The 22,065-nt window shown below is 40.4% G+C and overlaps 1 protein-coding gene across 8 annotated transcripts in view; it reads left to right on the top strand.

The window, feature by feature from the left end:
- fat3a (FAT atypical cadherin 3a) overlaps nucleotides 1–22,065 on the top strand; it is a 207,761-nt gene that overhangs the window by 43,766 nt on the left and 141,930 nt on the right. For all 8 annotated transcript variants that reach the window (XM_086034902.1, XM_086034900.1, XM_086034897.1 and 5 more), the window contains exon 2: nucleotides 14,478–14,535. The gene's annotated coding sequence lies outside the window, so the exon portion shown is untranslated. The remainder of the gene's footprint in view (nucleotides 1–14,477; nucleotides 14,536–22,065) is intronic.

Below are 22,065 nucleotides of genomic sequence, written 5' to 3'. Positions count from 1 at the left end.
CGACTGGTTAGCACGTCCGCCTCACAGTTCAGGGGTCGTGGGTTCGATCCCGGCCCCGGCCCTGTGTGGAATTTGCATGTTCTCCCCGTGCCTGCGTGGGTTTTCTCCGGGTACTCCGGTGTCTGACCACATTCCAAAAAACATGCATGGTAAGTTGATTGGACACTCTAAATTGCCGCTAGGTGTGAGTGTGAGTGTGAGTGTCAGTGCGGATGTTTGTCTCTTTGTGCTCTGCGATTTGCTGGCAACCAATTCAGGGTGTCCCCCGCCTACTGCCCGAAGACAGCTGGGATAGGCTCCAGCACGCCCCGCGACCCTTGGAGGATAAGCGGTATCGATAATGGATGGATGGAACTACAATGCACAGTTTAAGCTTTTTTCATATGTTTGTGTAAATTCGTGGTGTTACCACAGTAGCCGAGCACTTTATTAAACAAATCACACTTGGCACTTTCTCTTTCTGTTGTTGTAAAAAAAAGTCCACAACGCTTCTTGTTTGGCTCTATATTGCTTTAGGTTCCGGCCGCTTTCTCACTTTCCTTTCTCCCGCTCTGCCAGGGAGGGGCTAAAAGTGTGCCTGAGTCACTTACTCAGGCAGAGAATCAGAGAGTAGCAAGAGGGGCTGGGCGAGAGAGAGGGGCGGGGAGAAGCGGCGCTTTGAGTGAAGTATCAATCCCAGGACAATAGTATCGAGCCGATTCAAGTACTTGCTCATTATCGGTAATATCGATGTTTGGATACAACCGCCCACCCCTATTGTATTTTGTATATTAGTAACATGTTTTAATTTCAATGATCAGATGGTTTTGTTGTGTCGTGGGTTTTACCTAAATGCTTTATGTTTTGAATTTTACATGGCCTATGTACGTGCCAATGGCGATTTATTTAGTTTCACAGCGATCTCAACAAAGCCTAGCAATTTGATATCCTTCAGTTTTGACATTTTATAACAGTATAATGATTAATCAAGCCAACTTCCCCACTAGGTAGGGCGAATATATATCCATATGTCATGATAATTATCACAATATTGTGGAGAGGTTGCCGATATATAAAAAGCTCAGGATACTGTATAAAAGCTCGAAATATTCTGTTTTTGTACATAATAGCATTCACAAAGAAATAGGCTCCGATTGGCTCAGCAGCACAAATTATCATAGTCTATGTAATTCACAATGCTGAAGCGGGCCGACAGAGATGTTGAAAAATATGTACTGGTATGACTGATTTATGGGACCTTTTATTGCAGGGGTGTCAAACTCATTTTTGTCGCGGGCCACATCGTGGATATGCTGTCCCTCGGAGGGCCACTTCGACTGTTAACCCATAGAAATGTATGGTTGCCTTATATTATCACATCCCCACAACAAATTGATGGACAACTATTTTAGAAATCAGAAGCCAGTAAATCATTTGTTCAACTCTTCAATTTATTTTAAAGGAGGGATTGGTAACAAATGTTTGCAATAGCTCATATGTAGTGTTTGAAGTGGAGACAATTTGAAAGAAACATGTCAAGTCAACACATGATTTGCCTTCGCGGGCCACATAAAATGATGTCACGGGCCGGATTTGGCCCCCGGGCCTGGAGTTTGACACCTGTGTTTTATTGGTTAGAACATAGTTTTGTTCATGTGAGCAATACTCTGTTTAATTTGGTTGAGTGGGTGTGTGTATGGATTTTGTAGAACACGAAAATCAAATACAAATAAAATAAACATGAGCAGTTGCATGTAAATGTCTCTACACAAAGCATGCATCAAATTAAACTGCACTTATAAATTAACCACCAGAGGATGCTGGAACTGCACAAATGGAAAACGACTTGAGATTTTAAGAAAGATGCTATTAATAGCGTGACATGGCGACGACGATATCGTGGCAAATTTAATATTGCGATATCATGATATTGCCGTTATTGTGACATCCCTAATGGAACGTGTGGGATGATCCAGAAAATGAAAACATTGTGCTTTTGGTTGTCTACGAGCATACGTTTGTCTTGTCCTTTTTGGTATCTCCTCTGGCAGGAGTTGATCATTTCCTTCCAAACAAAACAGCTCTGGAAATAATCACATATTTGTTGCAATGTTTAATACAAATATATTTCAGCTTAGTAAAAAACAGCACAGCTGCTCAGCAACAGTAAAAGTGATGAAAATGAGTCAATGGTATCATGAGACCACTACAATCCTGTCAAAACTTTTTTGAAGTCATGTTGGAAGAGTAGGTTATGGAAAATGTCATCACACTAAACCTGATTTTGCTTCTCAACCCCAGCAGACATAGTGACACCACAAACGTGACATCCTCATGTTTTTCTTCCAACAAGTTGTAATGGATCCATGTCTTCCAAAGGTTTGGATTTCATATGAACTGTGGTGGTTCAAGAAAACTAATCTTGTCTATGGCCAACCACCGGAAATCTGTTTTAGTCATAATGGGGTTTATTATGAACAGGCTAGAATACAGTCTAGTCTAGTGTCTCCAGCTCCCATGACATGGGTCAAATACTATCACGTGCTGCACATTGTTCCTGTATTTTCCCTTCTTACTTAAAGGAGTTACAAAAATGAATTTAGGGGACGTTATTTCCACCTCCAGGAAAATGTTGCCTTGAGGTCATTTGGGATTGCTTTATAATCAACTTGCTCTTACAGGAATTATGGCCCATGAATTGACCCACTATGACTTGCAGTATCATGTATCTATATTAATAGATTTGCAGTCATTTGGAATTTAAGTATCCTGCTAAAATACTCAGCAACACAAGAGGGCCTGTTGTTTTCACTGCCCACCTGTTTTGTGTCTGTCATCTCCTGAGAGCACAGAGCCTTAATGAGCAGTCTGAGGACAGTCCACGCTTGGCATAGATTCGCATGGAGATTACATTTGGTAACCGTATAAAGATTAGAAGAGAAAACTTTTATCATTGACAAATGTACCGTGTATCTGAAACCTGTGACTATGCAATACATCTTAAAGGAGGCATAATATCAACATCAAAATTAGACGATTCGGGTGTCTTAATCACATGTCGATTATGTCTGTGATGTGCACCGTTTCAAAAAATGTAATAAATACTGTTTTGAGGGGGAAAACCTGTCTGATGCAAATTAGCCATTGCTTATGTTGCCCTGCTACTGCGGGGTGTGGCAACCCAAGTATGCCCTAATGTTACCTCGACGACGAGGGTAGAAATTAGGGGATTGCTTGTGGCTACTTGTGCTCAAGCGACAGCTCCAAATCGGAAGAAAAAAAGCAGTAGCCCATCAGACAGTGAAAGAATTGATTGTATTTTCTCCTTCAGTCGACACTTCATCACAAAGCCGCCAAATTACCTTTGTCAGTTACTGAGCAGATCTGAGCATGTGGTGCATGCAGTGAACACATTGTCAAACAGAACTATAAGTATGATGTTGCATTTTGACTCAATTGACTCGTTTGCTCCAGAGACCAACAATTTGTATGCATTTGGATATTTGTATACTGAAGGTCATTAATACTTCTCATTGAACTGAAAACTACTATATATACAGTGGAACCTCCAGGGTCACAAAAAATTGGTGATGCTGGTTGCAATTTTTTTTTTTTTTTGCTAAAGTAAAAAAACAGGATGAAAATAATCAATTCCAGCATCCAACTGTCACAATCATGACAGTTTAGTATCTATATGCAGTATTTAAGTAACATTCGTAATTAGAGATGGACCAATATGCTTTTCTCAGGGCCGATGCTGGTACCGATTATTAGTAGTCAAGGGGGCAGATAACCGATATTTGGAGCCGATACTCATTTTCAGTAAAAAAGGAAAATATTGGCATCAAAATATTATAATAATAATAGTAAGAAAATTGTACTCTTAACTTTGTTGCAACGCCTTTAAGCATGTTTATTGAACAATGTTTCGGGTTTGCATAATGTTGATTTAAAAAATATATATATGGACAAGAATGTTTTGACAATATCTCTGTTATAAAATTCGAACAAAAAGTTCAGGAACCACCCAAGGTTGTCAGCATTTTCGTAAAACGTTGAATGAAAACTTAAACAATAGCTCCATGTAGTTTTATACAGTAAATGAAAATTTCTAAATGATAGAATTGGTATACTTTCACATATCTTTGTCTTGATTTCCACAGTTTTAAATTGATTTATTAGCAGAGTTTTAAAAAAAGGCAGATGCCGATATTCGTCAAAAATATCTCTGCCAATAATCGGCCCGGCCAATAATCGGTCTATCCCTATTGTCAATGAATTCTTGTCACAGAGCACAAGCAGCTGAGACTTCTTTCACCAAAGAGACAAAAGAGACAAAAGTCACATATCCGTCAGGAACGCTAGCAACAGAAAACAGGGAGTGGATTTCTGATCATCCGCATGGTCAACTTCTGGCTTAACTTTGCCTCATCGCTGCTGGTGTGAGGCTGTAGCTTCCGTTCCATCAGTTAAAGACATTAAATCATGTTTAACCGAGCTCAATTTAAACTCAATAAGGCTCAAATTCAACCTGGTTCTCAGAGACAGAATAGGCACCTGAGTGAACATAGACTCACTCACCCACATACACGCAGACTGTGTTGACTCATTCATGCTGGATCTGGAATGATGATGTCATTGCCAAACGGTTAACATTGTAAGGTGGTGGGAGCCAGGCAGCCTTTGTCTGCTGGTGGCGGTTATTGCAGTTGGCTGAAAGTGTAGTGTTAGGATGTTGGAATGCTCGGCAGTGGGCATGAGCCAGAAGAGTCCCTGGCATCTGCTGCCATGGTAGCTCACCCCCTGCCCTCCCCTCTGCTACAGCCACATTTATAGGCTTAGATGGAAGAGTGGGGGAGAAAGACAAAGAGTGAAGGACAAGCTGAACAATTGGTAAAGACAGAGGTAAAATAACGGTCAGTTTGAAAGTTCCTCCCACACATAAATTGAGACAGAGGTGTGTGTGTGTGGGAAAGTGTGAAGCTATAAAGTAGCCTTACAGTAAATCTCAGTCAAGCTTTTTCTCAGTCACTGAACCGCCATTAATCTTGGATGTTTGCCTGTTTGTTTGTAACGGATTATAAGGCGCCCGAACTAATGAGTTTAAGACCAGAAAGTTGAACTCACTCCAGCAAGACTGAGGCGAAAGGCAAAATAATGGGATTGAGACTCAGTCTAAGACACATGATAGTGCAGTAGGTGTGCAGTTTCTGCAAGACAGAGAAAGAGTTATGTGGTGCAGTTAGGTTCTGACTGCAAATAGACAGAATTAAAACTTCCCCGATATATGAAAAGGATCAGTTCTTGTGGTTTCAGGCATCATATGAGCCGCCACAAGCTTGACTAAACGGGATTACACTCAATTTACCGTGTCCAGGCTGAATGCTTGTTGTTTTCAATCAGACCATGGCAGTTAATTTGGTGCAAGGTTCCTTGTTGCTGTCAAGTGACTAAACTGTGAACTAAATTCAGGCAGGACTTTGAGAGCAACTGAAATGAACTCTGACCTGTGAGGTTGTGCCAGTATAAACAAAATAGCTCTCACTGGCCACTTTACACAATCCTTGTGTGAAATATGATTTATGCAATCGAGGGTGAAGGTTAGCTGTACAGTATATGGATAAGATGGATACTTGGTTGGATAGATGTCATTGAACTTTATACAATGGCAAATGTTGAATATGGACCTAAGTATAGTCAGTCATATGCAAATTGATTCAATTGAAACAAAATCCTTCAGTTTGATCTGTCAGTATGATTTATTTTATTTATATTGTGCCAAACCAAATAACTATTTGCAGTGGTCATTTCATAAGGAGTAGTTCTATGGAATCCAAAGATAAGGAATTGGGGATCTGTGGATACGTCATAACATCCTTATAACAGACAAAATCTTTGTGAGACCCAGAAAATAAACTGTTTAGTTTAAATCCGACACGTCAGTGCAATATATGCCAAATATATTTCCAGATAGTTTATTAACTCTAGAAAGAAACACTTAACCCTGACTCTGCTGCATTTTTTTCTGATTGTTTGACATATTCACAGATGTGCAAGTGTTTTATGTAATGCTTTCACGTTGATGCAAATCTTCAAAACTATGATGCTTTTGTAGGTTTAAACAGAAAACACAAATGTACTATCTGTCTTAGTTAATAACTACCTGTCAATACTGATATATGCGCTTTCTTTGGAAAGTGCTTTTTTGGACTACTATCTAAGTCAGGGGTGGGCAATTGCGGCTCCTGGTGCAACCCACCTGATTCAAATAATCAGGATCGTTATCCAGTTTCTGTAGACCTTGCTGATGATATGATCATTTGAATCAGGTGTGTTGCAGCAGGGACAGATGGAAAACAGGCACGATACCGCCCCTTGAGGGCCGCATTTGCCCACCCCTGATCTAAGTAGTCCATCCATCCATTATCTACACCGCTTCTCCTCACAAGGGCGTGCTGGAGCCTATCCCAGCAGTCTTCGGGCAGTAGGCGGGGGACACCCTGAATTGGTTGCCAGCCAATCGCAGGGCACACAGAGACAAACAAACATCCACACACACAATCACACCTAGGGGCAATTTAGAGCGTCCAATCAACCTACCATGCATCTTTTTGGAATGTGGGAGGAAACCGGAGTACCCGGAGAAAACCCACGCAGGCACGGGGAGAACATGCAAACTCCACACAGGGAGGCCGGAGCTGGGATCGAACCCTCAACCTCTGAACTGTGAGGCGGACGTGCTAATCAGTCGACCGCCGTGCCGCCCGATCTTAGTAGTAGTACCCTCTGAATTTGGCTGTGCTTCCATTCGTCTCGATTGACCAAAATGGAGACTGTGAAATGGACTGAAAATTATGAATGGGTAAACATTCAGGTTATTGTAGTATTGTTTTCTTCAGGCCAAAGCCTGTTATTCATCTTGTATTTGACAACTTCTCATTCCATGAGAAGGTAATATAATTTGAGCAAGAGGGGATTACAATTAGGACTTGTGTAGAGATGTTTACGTTGTATGTACTGTATTTGTATATATCAGAGGTGGGCATTTTGTCCGACCGACGTCTCTCCGTCTATGATGGACGCCCGTTTTGCGGACGGTAGATGATAGACGGGAAACTTAAAAAAAAAAAAAAAAACGGACAACGCACAGACGGGAGTGGATTTTCGTCCCTCTGTGTAATTATAACTAACCTGGTCAAGTCCGAACGGACATCACAGTCCATTATTGACTGATACCCGTTTTACTGAAGAGAGACGGAAATGTGACCCAGACTGCATTGGTTGTATATGTACAGCAGATGGCGGTATGCACCAAAGAGAGAATCATGAGTTAGTCAGGCTGACAAATACAATATAATACTGTACAATACAATACAATATGATCCAATAAAATACATACAACTTTATTTATATTGCACATTTCACAGTTAGCTGCAGCTGTAACAAAGCACTTAACATATAACAAAAAATAGCAATAATACAACAACAAAGACAGTGAAAGCAGTACATTAAAACACAAATTAATGATACTAACACATATATAATAGACACCGTACAACAACAGACCACTGTAAGTCTCATGTTGAGTCAAAAGCCAAAGAATAAGAATGTGTCTTCAAACGAGTTTTAGAGTGGAGTTCTTGTAGGTTAACTTTTACGTTGGTATTTTTATTTTTGGAAAGGGTGGGGCTAGGAGGTTGAAAAACGGTATTTTGCCAACCCCCACAATCCATTTCAGAAGGTGACAGTAATGCACCAAAAGTTGTTTGCCAACCGCTAAGAGACAAAAGAACAAGAAGAAGTGGAATTCGAAGAAAAAAAACATTCTTTTATTGTAATGGGTAATTTATTTAAGTTTTCACAAGGACTACGAAGCATTTTAATCCACCAGGATTGTACCTTTGGAAACAATGTGACACAGGATTCTGGTTAAGGTAAGCAAAACTTTAAGAGCATCAAGCCAACACATTATGATTTACATAGTGCACTCCATTTACCATTTTAATCAAATCAGTTCAAATAATGGATGGATGAATGGATGGATGGATGGATGGATGTTTTATCTGTTGGACGTTTGTTTTCCGCATTGACGATAGACGGACTGGCAGACCTCCGATGTTTACTGACGGAAGCGCGGTTAAAACAACATGACACACTGACGGAAAGACGACTACAGTTTGGTCCGTCTTGAAAATCAGACGGATTGACGGATGATGGACAGGTAGCCAGGCTGCTGACAGACGACGAATGACGGACCGACAAACTTTAGTAAAATGCCCACCTCCAGTATATATGTTGCATACAGTATGTAATGTACTGTCATTTGTTCTTATTTTGTAGAGTTAATGATTCAGATTGCCCAAGATCATAACAGGTCAATTCCTGACCTGTAATCTACTACTCTGCTGTCATGGCACCTTCTTGCATGATTTGAAAATAGGCGGTGCTATTGGAACTCAACCACTCATATGCACACACTGTATTTGGTGTTGGTTGTGCTTGATAAGAAACAGTTTTTTTAACCTCCAGTCAAGTTCTTGTCCAGATGTTCCTGCTCAATTACCCGTCAAAAAAAACAGTTGTGTCTAAGTCAGGATGTGCACTTGCATACACATCTGTGTGAATGTGTATGTTTTATTATTGTGTGCCGACCCCCAGGCGATTACTGAGAAACAGGAGCTTTAGTCTCACAAAAGCAGCTACTTCAGGTCAGAGCAACATTGCAACTATTATAAATACCGCCTGATTGTGCACATGCCCGCATCCAACAAAAAATGGTCTAAAGCCTTTAGCCTTGTGTAAATCCCAGGGAGCAAATCCCTCGTTACTGCAGAGCAAGCAGTTATGTTCATGGCCCTAATTTACACCCAGGAGGAATACACCCTTTAGATCTGCTTTGTGCTACTGCCTTATGCTTGGCTCAGACATTGGCTTCTTGCTAGGATCAGTGTCGAGAGTACTTCTTTCAACGTATCTCGTCTTCTCCTCCGAGCTTTTCACCTCTCTATTCTTACGTTCTATTCTTTTTCCATCAAGAAGAACTGGCAAACACATAATAATTGGGTTGATTTAGATCCCGATTCTCCTTTTCCTATGAAAACCAGCAAAGACTGGTTATTTTAAGACAACATCTTTTCCCAGCTGATTGTGCTGTGCTTTGAAAACATCCGTGGCCTACAATTGTGACTATTGTGTGGTCAACACAGAGGACGTGTGATGCATTAAATGTGTCATTGTCACCTGAAAATGGAACACCAATAAATGCTGCTGACTGAAGATGAAGTAGGCACAAACAAATAATGGCGACCAGAGATCAACTTGTTTAGTTGTGGCAAGTGCTCTTGTAAGTGACATCACTACTCAGGTTCCAGTCATACCGTAAAGCAACCAGTCACTTGTGCTGTTGTTAAGCACAACGGCAGTCGTACCCTAAGATGGAAAGATGCTTGCTGTCAAATGCCATCATGCTCATGTTTCTCACAATCGTGGATACTAGTTAGGTGCAATCTATGACAACTATATTTCCCTAAGATGTATTAATTCTAGGTAGAAGGGGAGATGCCTGGGATTTGGGACCCTGCAAATAAATATCACTTTAGGGCCCCTTTCAGTCATGTCATCATCACTTTTCTCCGCCTTACAGCACATCTGCTCAGAAGCATCGGCACTTAACCCTCATTCTTATTGTATTACTCTGCATTTTTCCTAATTGTCTGAGACATTCAACAATGTCTGCCCGATGCTTTTACTCAATAATTCAAATATTTTTACTAAAATGTAAAGAAATATAAAACCTAATAAAGATATTAATTTTGGAAATATGCACAACAGTCAAAATTTATATAACTGCTTATTTAGAATGCAGTGGAACCCCAGGTGACAAAGGTAATTCTGTGCGAGACACTGCTCGCGAACCAAAAAGGTTTATTAACCAAAGCATTGTTTTCACATCAAAATGAATGGAAATAATCCCCTCCAGAAGTATCGCAAGGTCAAATCCTTTGTTTTTTTTGTATTCTGAATACATTTGGGTTTCAGATTGAAACATGAATATGAGACAAAAGTTCAGAAGTCCAGCTTTTAATTCATGGAATTTACATTTAGATGTGTTTAAACAACTCAGGGCAGAAAACCTTTTGTTTGAAGCCACACACTTTTCAACTATGCAAAAGTAAGTCAACCCAAACATTTTTTTCGAGAATGTGTTCTCAGAAGGCCCACTAGTTGAAACACAGCATTCTGATTAATATTGCGTTTTTGGAATATGAGTTAAGCAGCAAAATTTAAGGGCAGCCATTTTGTCACTTCTGTTGGCTGAAAATGACATCACAACTGCTCAGGGCTCAAGTAATGACCAATCACGGCTCAGCTTCAGAAAACAGGTCATCCGTGATTGGTCGTTACCTGAGCCCTGAGCAGTTGTGATGTAATTTTCAGCTGACAGAAGTGACAAAATGGCCGCCCACAGAGATGGCTAAAAATGGGTGGATTAACTTTTATTCCACAAATGCAATATTAATCCTTGTTTCAAATAGTGGGCTTGCATAGAACATATTAACATATATAGAACAAAATATATTTGGGTTGACTTCCCCTTTAAATAAAGTAAATAACAGAGGTGGGCATTTTACTAAATTTTTCTGGTCCATCATTTGTCAACCTTCAGCGGTCAGGGTTCCCGACATCCCTCAATTGTCAGCAAAACGGGCGTCCGTCAGTAATGGAATGCCCACCTCTGGTAAATAACATTTCATATTTAGTGGCGTAACCCTTACTTGCAATAACTGCATCAAGCCTGCAACCCACAGACTTCACCAGACAGTTACTTTCTTCATTTGAAATACTTTTCCAGACCTTTATTGCAGCCTCTTTCAGTTTGTGTTTGTTTCTTGGGGTTTCTCCCTTCAGTTTCCTCTTCAGAAGGTGAAATGCACAATGATGGAAGAAGAGAGGGCTTGTCTCATTTCTCTATTTGAATCTTACTGGCCATTTCTCGATATGATGAACGCAGAGTACCGGCTCATGAACACGCCAAGTACAGTCTTCGTAAGAATGTACACCAGAACATTCTTCCTAAGAAGGCGAGTCTCTTTGTAAATTGGAATGGTGGTGGACTTGTTAAAAGTCCCATCGAGCCGCAGCCACCCAGCAAGATGAGCATGTTGCTGTTGCCCTGCTGGTAGCTGGTGATACCAGCGAGGCTCTGGCTATCAGGACCTACCCGCAAGGCCACAGCAACATGCCGGTCTTACTGGGTTACTGTGGCTCAGTTGGTAGAGTCGGTTGTCCAGAGACTGAAGGTTTGGCTAATCAAATCCCAGTTGTTGTTGTTTTGCTTTTGCTGCTGGCCTCATTTATCAAAGAATGCTTAGAACAGGTCCTAAATTTGTTCGTACGAATGAAACTTAGAGTGAGCCTAAGTACAAAAATATCCACATTATTTATAATTCTTAGAAATGCAGAAACTGAACTCTATATTGTACATTGTGTTTTCAAATCATGGAACTTTAAAGTAACATTAGAGGCATTAATTTTTATGCAAGATACTCATGTTCATTGAAATTGTTGTACCTGGTAAAGAGCCATATGTCTTTCTCTGAGGACATAAAATTATGAAGTTAGCAAATTTTCTTTTGGAATGTTGCATTTTCCTCTAGTGCGGGGTGTAAATACTGTAAATAAACTGAGAACACTATTGTTCTTACTAGGAGTTTGACACAAAGGCACTCAACAATGTACGCAGTTGTGCCAATTTTTTGCTGAAAGTTCAACTTCCTTCAGAAGCGTAGCTTTGACTGGCAGTTTGAAAAAACTAACAGAAAGCTGGAGAGGATGACAACCGGAAATAGTTGCACTTGCTGATATTCTATACTTAAGCTCCGCAGTCGATTGCTGGCATAGTCAATTGCTGTGAAGTGAGTGGCAAACTATGTCCTCATGTTGAGTCGCTTTTGAAATCCCACACACTTTCAAAGGCTTATCAAAAAAAACGCTGGTTCTTTGTTTGTGTGTGCCACTATGAGTGACATCCAAAAACAAGAAACTGGATGATCTTCCAATTCCTGCTGTGAGTGGGGTTTGAATCAGAAATGATCAGTGATGTGTTGGGAGAATTAATGTGATAATTTTGTTTAATCAGTTCTACAGGGTTATTTTTTCCGATTTATACTTCAACAGTAGCTTGACAGAAGTCACTGGGACTCCGGAGCTCTTGCATACTAATCTGAACACTGACATCCATATTCATGCAATCCGTCTGTTCCCACGCTAGAAAGTATTGTCTGTGTGTGTGTGCGTGTGTGTGTGTGTAAGTGTTTGTGTGTGGGGGTGTGTGTGTGTGTGTACTGAAGAATTGAAGAGCTTGAGAAAAAAAACCCAACATAATGCTAGCAAAGAAAATACATTTGGATAAAATTGTGTGTTCTTATTTGTTGTTCTGTGTTGCTTTTGTATCTGATCACATGTGTACATGTTTACCAATACTTAAAACAGATATAGTGTTTGTGTGTGTAAAAGCTGAGCAGCATAGTTAACATTTATTATTCATCTCAATAGATAACACAACTATGCAAATTTAGCCAAGCTGCAATGCATTGTGTTGCCACTTGATCAGTTATAAACATCCTGTGCGTTTTATGTAAATATCAGGTGTGATTACTTTGTTGAATGACTGAAACTGAATGAAGCAACAAATGGAGTAAGTTAGGGTTAGTTCATTTTTTAAAGATTTAATTTTGATGGCATTTGCCTTGATTTGTAATGTAATAAACTTATGGTAGGAAATAAATAAAAGTGAACAACGCCTTTGTCAATAACGGGGTCACAGTGTTGGCGTCGTGGAGGCAAAACTTTACCTATCATATCCCCACATCCTGTGGTGTAGTCATTTGTGCCAAGTTGTATATATTTTACCCATGCGTGATTTATTTATATAAACCACTACCAGTTGGATCAAGTCAAAACAAGTAAAAAAACAAGTCAAGTCAAGTCAATTTTATTTATATAGCCCTTAATCACAGGAAAGTCTCAAAGGGCTTCACATTTGCACCAGTTCATATACACGACACCCCCTTGATCTTAACCCCCAGGCAAGGAAAAACTCCAAAAAAACCATCTGGGGAAAAGTGACAAACCTTGAGAAGGGACCACAGATGGGTGAATCCCCCTTCCAGGATGATCAGGCTGCAATGAATGCCGAGTGGGCAACATTGAACACACATTATAGTACTATACAGTGTTTGTTAAACCGATGTGAAGGTTAATCAAATGAAGTGCTGCAGGAAGATGACATCGGTGAAGTGAGCAGGGACCCAATGGTCAATGTAGAAATCGCCATAGCGGCGCCTCCGATTATGTGGTCAGCCTCCAATCTTGTAGCAGTCAGTTGCCGTTGGATCGAAACAGCAACCTCCAATTTGGTCGTCATCACCTAATTCCCAAGCCTGAGAAAAGGGGGCAAGAAAAGAATAGAAGCGGCAGTAAAGAGGCCAAAACAAACAGTTCAACTAAATGCAGAATCGTACAAATAAAGTCTTAAGTCGTGTTTTAAACATTTCTACTGAGGTAGTGCCTCTAACATTCCATTCCGAATAGAAAACGCTCTAGAGCCTGCAAACTAAAAAAAACAACAAAAACGATGCACGTTTGCATACTGTCATCCTGTCAAAGTACTGTAAGCATCTCATGGCCATTTTTAAACTAACATTTGGCCCCTCCAAGGCAATATGTGAGAATTCATTCTCCACTATAGAAAACACATTTTCAGACCACAGTTGCAGGCCAGAGTTGCACAAAGCTCGATTAAATAAAATGCACACTTAGTTCATCTGTCAACATGAATATGCACAAACAAGTGGAAGGACATCGTCACATAAAGAAAAATGTCCACTTTCGCCGCCTCAAGTCTTCTAAAGCAAAGCCATTTGTTTTACCTTACAGTGCCCACCGTTACATACCTGTTTAAAACGCTCAATGTGCGTGCGTGTGCATGCACAGGGCACAGAATATGTGCCCCCGTGCTTTTTCAGATAAAAAATATTTGTCTGAAAAAAGAAACTTTGAACTTATCTAAGCCATAGTGCTAAATAACACCTCCCAACAGAATGGATAGCAAATAAATGAAACAAAGAGAACTTTTGGGGGTTTTAATTAACCAATAACATTCTTAAAACATAGTATAGCTTTTTTTCCCCAGCTTCATAAAAAGTGGTCCTCAACTCTGAGCCAGTTCAATCTGCTTCTATTTTTTGAAGTAGGAAAAATAATGGAACACGGCATGACAATTAGTTGTATATTCAGTTTGTCATTTGAAATGAGAATTGCCCATCGTACCAGTTAATTAACTCAGTTATTGCTTTATAGCACACCACCACCTAAATGTGTCTGTCTTTTGCCCTAAACCACAGAAGTTGTCTACTAACTGCAATATATATGTTTTGGATTTGTTTTGCTCTCAGATACATATTTACCTAATTACTTTTTCAAAATCTTTTTTGCAGATACTAGGAAAACCAATGTTGTCTGCATCAACCCCATGCAGTGTTTAAGAGGAACAAGGTAAATAACATACAGTATTTCTTGCATGTGCATCATGTTCAAACATCGAATGACAACATCCATCCATCCATCCATTATCTGTACCGCTTCTCCTCACAAGGGTCGCGGGGCGTGCTGGAGCCTATCCCAGCTGTCTTTGGGCAGTAGGCGGGGGACACCCTGAACTGGTTGCCAGCCAATCGCAGGGCACACAGAGACAAACATCCGCACTCACAATCACACCTAGGGGCAATTTAGAGTATCCAATCAACTTACCATGCATGTTTTTGGACTGTGGGAGGAAACCGGAGTGCCCGGAGAAAACCCACGCAGGCACGGGGAGAACATGCAAACTCCACACAGGGAGGCCGGAGCCGGGATCGAACCCGCGACCTCTGAACTGTGAGGCGGACGTGCTAACCAGTCGACCACCGTGCCGCCCGAATGACAACAACTGAATGAAATTGCAACACAATAACATTGTTCTGGTGCGTTGTTTGAAAAGAATTTGAGTTGATTAATAATAAGAACGAAGTAAAAGTACCACACAAAACAACTTTGCCTAGGGAGTCATGTAGCGAGTTTCTCAATGACTTTGTCTCACAACCTCTATTCAGTTTGCACCCTGGCTACATCCCTGCTCTACTTTATGAACATATTGGCAGTGGTGGGCGCCTCACTAAACATTCGTCATTCAACAGCGGCCGGCCCGCTAGTGTGTCTTCATCAGTCCGTCATTATTCCAGGCTGTGCCAGTCGGTCAGTCGGCAGTCTGACGCTTCGTCATTGTTATTTTAACCGCGCTACCATCATAGCTAAATTACAGTTCAGCAGTATTTTAGGACCATCAGTGAAAAAAAAATGTTTACAAGGTAACAACACACAATTTTACTCATTTGGGAAACAGTTTGGACCACTGTACACAAAAAAAATACTGCTCCTCCTCCTGCTTCTCTTCCCCAAACAACCACTCGTCTTTCCTTTTCGGGTTAGTGACGGTTCGGGTGACAGCTGAAAATTACTTCCACTGCGCTTCATCACTGTTTCAAAGTTTCCATCAGTGATCAGTCCGCCACTGACAGACCGGCCGTCGGTACTGATGGACTTCCCACCACTGCATTGGCATAGTGTCTGTTACCCATTGCGGACACGTTTTATTCGGGAGATGATTGAGGGTGGCAAAAATCAAACTGTAGATTATAATAAAGCAGTGTCCAGCAGCATCTGACAGAGTAAATTAAAGTTAGCAACAGTGCTCCTTCTATTCTGTGCGCATGCGCAATTGCACACTGCTCTCACCTAATTAGTGCACAGCAAATCTATACAGCGCAAAAAAAAGAAAAACAGTCAAATCTGAGCTGTATTTGCATTTTGCATGGCGAAAGTGTGGCAGCATTTCAAACTGAAATGTACACCTGTGTCATGTAATCATTGCCCCACAGACCTTGCTCAAAGACACCCATTTGGTAAATTTGACCTAGTCGCAGGTCCTTCTTTAAAGTGATAATAATGATGATGTACCTTATCAATACAACATTACCCCTGTGGAGGGCTTTGGGCTGTGTTTATTATATATTTACCGTCGAGTTGTGACCTGTTTTTTACCATGGTAACAAACGCAGCATATGCTAATCGTTCCGCCTGCAACAATTATTGCTCAGGATGAAAAAAAAACAGGTGAAATTGTTCAAGCAGGTTGAAAACGGACAAAATTTGTAGCGATGTGCAGAGATGTGCATTCTGTCCCAGGGATGGAGGACAAGATTTTTATTTTTTTTTTAAAGGACGGACTAAGCAAGGACGGAAGTAGGTTTTCGTCCGTCCCTTTATTTGCCCCTAACCTGGTCAAGTACCGACAGATGTGTTGTGTTGGTTTCTTTTAAAAAGCAAGACCACTGTTCTCTTCTGCAATACCACGCAGCCGCCTTTATTAACTCCCTGCCACAACTCTCCTGGTTGTGTTGTCCCTGCTTTAACACTCTACTCACACACATAGTCTGCACTCTAGTGGTTCAACACACCTCATTTCACTGAGGATTGACAGAAACACGCCCAGGTAATCCGGGATAAAGTATGTATCGGGCCTAGGAAAAGAGGTGGAATGCAAATTTGTTTTGTTAACTAAGTGTTAACATTTAGCACATACCTTAGCCCTTTGCATGCAAAGTATCGTCTTTGTCTGGGACATCTCTAGAGTGTAAAAATCCCTGCCTGCTCCTTCATTTACGTAAAGGTACGACCTGAACGTGAAAGTCTTTCGTTTACTCCTAAAATAACGTTTCTTTATTTTACAATAATTATCTTTATTGCATTATAATGCAAATTTCAGGCAGTGCCCCCACTCCTGGAGACATGTAGTACTACACATCCCACTCATTTCTAAATGGAGAATGTAGTCTTTTGACTACAACTTTTGAACCCAATGGCCAAGACACTCAGGACCAACAACAACTCCCCCATTTTCAGTACCCCTTAACATGCTTTACAAGCTTTTGTGGCTAAACCACCCTCTATTCACCCAGAATGGATATCAAATGGCCTTTACGGCCATGTCCGTCAAACAGTTCATAGCTCCGACCCGACTTACTGACGGTTGAGAGTTTGTAATTTTCGATGTTCAACAAAGTGTCAAAAAATAAGCGTGCATCATGAAATGGCCTATCATGAAAACCACCAAGAAAATAGTTCAAGAAAAAAGAAAGCGCTTAGAATGCGTGAGGGCGCAGCCAAACGTTTAACTCCACCCCACGTTCAGCCGTGCTTCGAACTGCGCTCCGCAGCCAGGGATACTTGCCATAGTTTGGTGACCGACGTAGGTTGTGTTCAATGTCATCAATCATTGTGTCACTTGTGCACATCAAAAAGCAGTTACTCATTTCTCTGAACAAGTTTCAAATGCTTTGCTACATCCATGCAAATTATTATGTACAGTTTTCTGTTTCATACATTATCAGTTGATCAAAATTGTATTATAATGTGTTTCTGTTCAATTGTTTAACACCCCACGTGTTGGCATTAGTTCATCGATTCCATTTTGTCTTTAAATACAAAATGGTTAAACAAGTTGTCATAATATGTCAAGCATGTTTCTATACATCTCCATTAGACTTTTTTCCCCCAGGTGAAGCTTGAGTTTTTCTAGTAAAGGGACGTGTGAAGCATTAGCTCAACCAATTATTTACCAGCTTTCTGACATCACTCAAAGCAAGTGAAGAAAATTGTTGTGATGCGGATGAGAACTTGTGGCCCAAAAGCCAGGAACGTAAGGTAACAGCAGCATGTTGGTCTTGCTGGGTGGCTGTGGATCAGTTGGTAGAGCGTGTTGCCCATTGACTGAAGGTTCGGGTGTTTGAACCTTGGCTGCTTTTCCTGCTGTTCTTGCGAGCTTGCACTAGCAGGACCAGCGTGCTGCTCTTGCCTTGCTAGTAGCTGGTGACACTAGGAGAAGACACTAGCACGAAAACAACAATATCATGCTGGTATATGCTGTTTTTTTAAATTTAATTTAATTTAATTTATATATTTTTCTTAGCAAGGCTTCTTTCCCGAAGGAGATTGTCCCATTTACATGTATACCTTTTTTTTTTTTTAAATGTTGTTTTTGTTCTATACAGTTCTGTATTTTCTGCATCACAGTGTGATGGCTGTCAACAGATTAGAGTGTAAATAGCCCAGTATCTTGTTGCAATCAATTTTTCACGTTACACAAAGGTGTAACTTTCAATTTAGAATACTGAATTTGTCATTAAAAAAAAATCAGAGGCAGTTTACATCAGAACATCCATCCAGAGTACACTGTTATATTGACAACATGACTAAGCAATTTGACTGTCATATCAGTACATAATAACACAAGGGCTCGTCATTCTGATGGCACTGACATATTCAATGATACAGATATTTACTTTTCAGAGATGTACAATTTTTTATAAGAGTCCAACCAACTGTCCAACCAACTGTAGCTCATCAGTAGCTCATGGGGTAGCAGTACTGCTGGACTGTTGGCTGCGGTTCAAATCACACTGCAGGCAAACTGTAGAATGCCAACTAGTTGTTGGATGGATGCTAGTCTCTTTACTGGATACTGTCGAGGTATACCTTGAGCAAAGCCCCCAGCAGAGTGTGAGTTGAATTCCCTCTTGAGGCATTAAAACGAGTCTAAAAAAAAAGAAGCATAGTACTAGTTTCAGATATGGTTCAGTTAAAAGGCAGCAAGAGGAAGACAGACTGAGCAGCATCCATTGAGTGTATACATTTCAATGATTTGAACTTCTCCATCCAAATTTGCTGAAAAAGTATTTGTGGTCTGTTCATTGTGGGTGGTTTATTCATTAGTCATCTGTTCATTTATTTTGCCAGAAGTTTGTTTGACTTCCCAGCCATTTTGTTATATCAGCTCTCATTCCATGGAGCTGTTTGAATTTTCTCTCAGTGTTTGCCATTTTGGCATTGCTCATAAGTAAGTTCTGAGCGGTTTAACAGCTGTCATTGATTAGATTAAACATTAATTGTAATTTGGAATGCAATAGTCAAAGTCAAACAGACATTACAACCTAGCTTATGTGCATCTGTCGTGATTTATAGTTAGTTATTTTGTCAACAAGACAAATACATTGCTAATCAGATATGAACTGAACTTTTGACTTGTTGCCCTCATTGTGTGTATGTGCATTTGTGTGTGCACAACTAAAACAGGACATGGTAACTAGTGTTGTTCCAACACCGATACTGGTATCGGAAAGCATCCCGATAGCACATTAAAACACTGGTATCGGTATCTGCAAGTACTTGCAAATAACGTGCCTATGCCATTTCCCGATGCTGTACTAGTAAAGAACGTTGAATGCAGTGCTTTGTATCTTGCTCCCTGCTGCTTTTTCATGTGTGTGTGTGGGGGGGGGTACAGGAGATATAATATCGGCGATATGTAACTACTTCAACATAGAAACTCCAGCTAGAGCGAATGTTACAAGAGGCGGAACCAAAGTGGCCAGGTTCAATACGTTAAAACTGATAAAACATTTGAGGACGAAACATTTGAACAAGCACCAAGAGATTGCGGCAGCGGCGGCAGCGAGCATTAACAAGGGGAATTGACCGCAACAACAAACCCTGCTCAATTTACATTGAATGCAGCGCCTTGTACAGTATCTTGCTCATTCACGACACTGGTGTGTGGTGACTGTTCAGTATTAGCCGTCGCCATTGGGCCCAGAGCGGACGCTCTTAACCAATGGCGGGGCTGCTTTTTCATCTTGAGAGAAAAATATCTCGTGTATGTTATTTCTTATTTTTTCCTGTTTCACAAAGGTTTCTAAGTCTGACCAAGCCATGATAGCAATGGTTTTACATCCAAGTGAGTATGCAGTTCTTTAGAATTAAAAGAAAAAATTATCATATATACCTTTTTTTTTTCTTCCAAAAGTCTAGTATCGGTACAGTATCGGTATCGGCCGATACCGCACAGCTGGGTATTGGAATCGGTATCGGGGACAAAAAATGGTATCGGAACAACACTAATGGTAACACATGGCTCAGTGCGACAATCCAGTAGTTGTTCCAATTGCAGCTACTTTGGCCGAACACCTTATCCAACACACTTGCCACAGTTGATGTGTGTCCTGATACACTTTGAGTCTTGATGCCATCTTTCTGAGAATCCCACACTTAACTAGACAAGCAAGATGGTTTGTTTCACAAAAGGAGTGCCACAAAAATAACAGATTTACAATGTTTATAAAGGGTCGGATGTGTTGAGTAATTTAGTTGGGAAAATTGTCGGTCTGTCATATTCTTCATGGGCTTAGAGTTGTTGGCTTGTTTTGACACCAACGGGTATAACACAGTTCATACTGCTGACTTGACCAACAGTAAGTGTTTGTCTTTGCTCTTTCTATTGAATAAATTGAGATCTGCTATCATAGCAAGCAGTCTTTTTAGCCCAAAACGTCAAACTTAAATCACGAGATTCATCATATTACGTCTTCCAGGAACACGCCGTCAGACGTAGTTTAATTATCCCGTTTTTATTAATCCAAGTACAACTGCTCGCACTCTTCTTTCTCCGCTTCCCCACTCGCTTGCCGTATGATGCATTCATGAACCTCGGAAACATCACAACTCAGCAACACACAAATCCGACCACAACACAGATAACCCAATTCGTTACAATATGCTGTTGAACATTCAAAGATTTCAATGCCTAAAAAGTGTATACAATTTCATAAAGACTTTTTAAAGTTACTGTATTTTTTTCATTATAAAAACAGTTTTATTATAGTTAGCAACAATTGTTACTGTTATTGTATGTATTTTTTTTAATCACAAAAAGTGTAAACATGTATACATAATGACAACTTGTCTTTAACTTGAATACTTAGGTGTGTCATAGGCTATTGCTGCTGAGTGTTTAAAGATTTCAGTGTCTTAATAATTTACCAAATTAAGAGATCTTTATTGTTAGTGTATTTTCTATTCTGGTGTAATTTCTTAGAATATCACCCGAGTGGTTCGCTTTTATTTATTTTTTCTAAAAAATGTACCATTTAATCTTGTCATCTTTTCAAAATAAACATATTAAAAAACAAAAATCTGTTTTTTCGTACCGAAAATATAGTGTTGTTCCGATGCCATTTTTTGGCCCCGATACCGATTCCAATACCCAGCTGTGCGGTATCGGCCGATGCCGATACCGTACCGATACCCGACTTTTGAAAAAATAAAATAAAATAAAGATATATATGAGCATTTTTTCTTGTAATTCTAAAGAACTGCATACTCACTTGGATGTAAAACCATTGCGCATCATGGCTTGATCAGACTTAAAAACCTTTGTGAAACAGGAAAAAATAAGAAATAATATACACAAGGTATCTTTGAGAGAGATTGGGTTGGGCACACAGGTTAATTACAAAAGCTATAGGACATTATTATAAAAGTTTGTTTTGAGTATTAGTGAGTCATCGCAACAACTTCCGCTCCCAAATCCACTTTCAAAACCAAAAACAAGCAGTAGAAAAATCCAAAATCCAAAATTGAGCAGGGTTTGTTGTTGCGGTCCATTCCCCTTGTTCATGCTCGCTGCCGCTGCCGCCGCAAGCTCTTGGTGCTTGTTCACATGTTTTGTCCTCAAATGTTTTATCAGGTTTGACGTATTGTACCTGGCCACTTTAGTTCCACCTCTTGCAACTTTCGCACCGCTAATTTTGCACTTAGCTGTTGTACTCGCTGGAGTTTCTATGTTGAAGTAGTTCCATATCGCCGACGTTATATCTCATGTACCCCGCTGTTTTTTTTTTTCATTCAACATGAAAAAGCAGCCCCGCCATTGGTTTAGAGCGTCCGCTCTGGGCCAATAGCGACGGCTAATACTGAACAGTCATCACACACTAGTGTCGTGAATGAGCAAGATTCAAGGCACTGCATTCAATGTAAATCGAGCAGGGTTTGCTGTTGCGGTCAATTCCCCTTGTTCATGCTCACTGCCGCCGCAAACTCTTGGTGTTCGTTTGCATGTTTCGTTCTCAAATGTTGCATCAGGTTTAATGTATT

Source organism: Filicampus tigris, chromosome 7 (assembly GCF_054856515.1).
Source record: "Filicampus tigris isolate MCC_2025a chromosome 7, RoL_Ftig_1.0, whole genome shotgun sequence".
Classification (NCBI taxonomy): Eukaryota; Metazoa; Chordata; class Actinopteri; order Syngnathiformes; family Syngnathidae; genus Filicampus; species Filicampus tigris.
The sequence above is the reverse complement of the archived record's forward strand: the minus strand, read 5'-3'. Positions and strand labels throughout refer to the sequence as shown.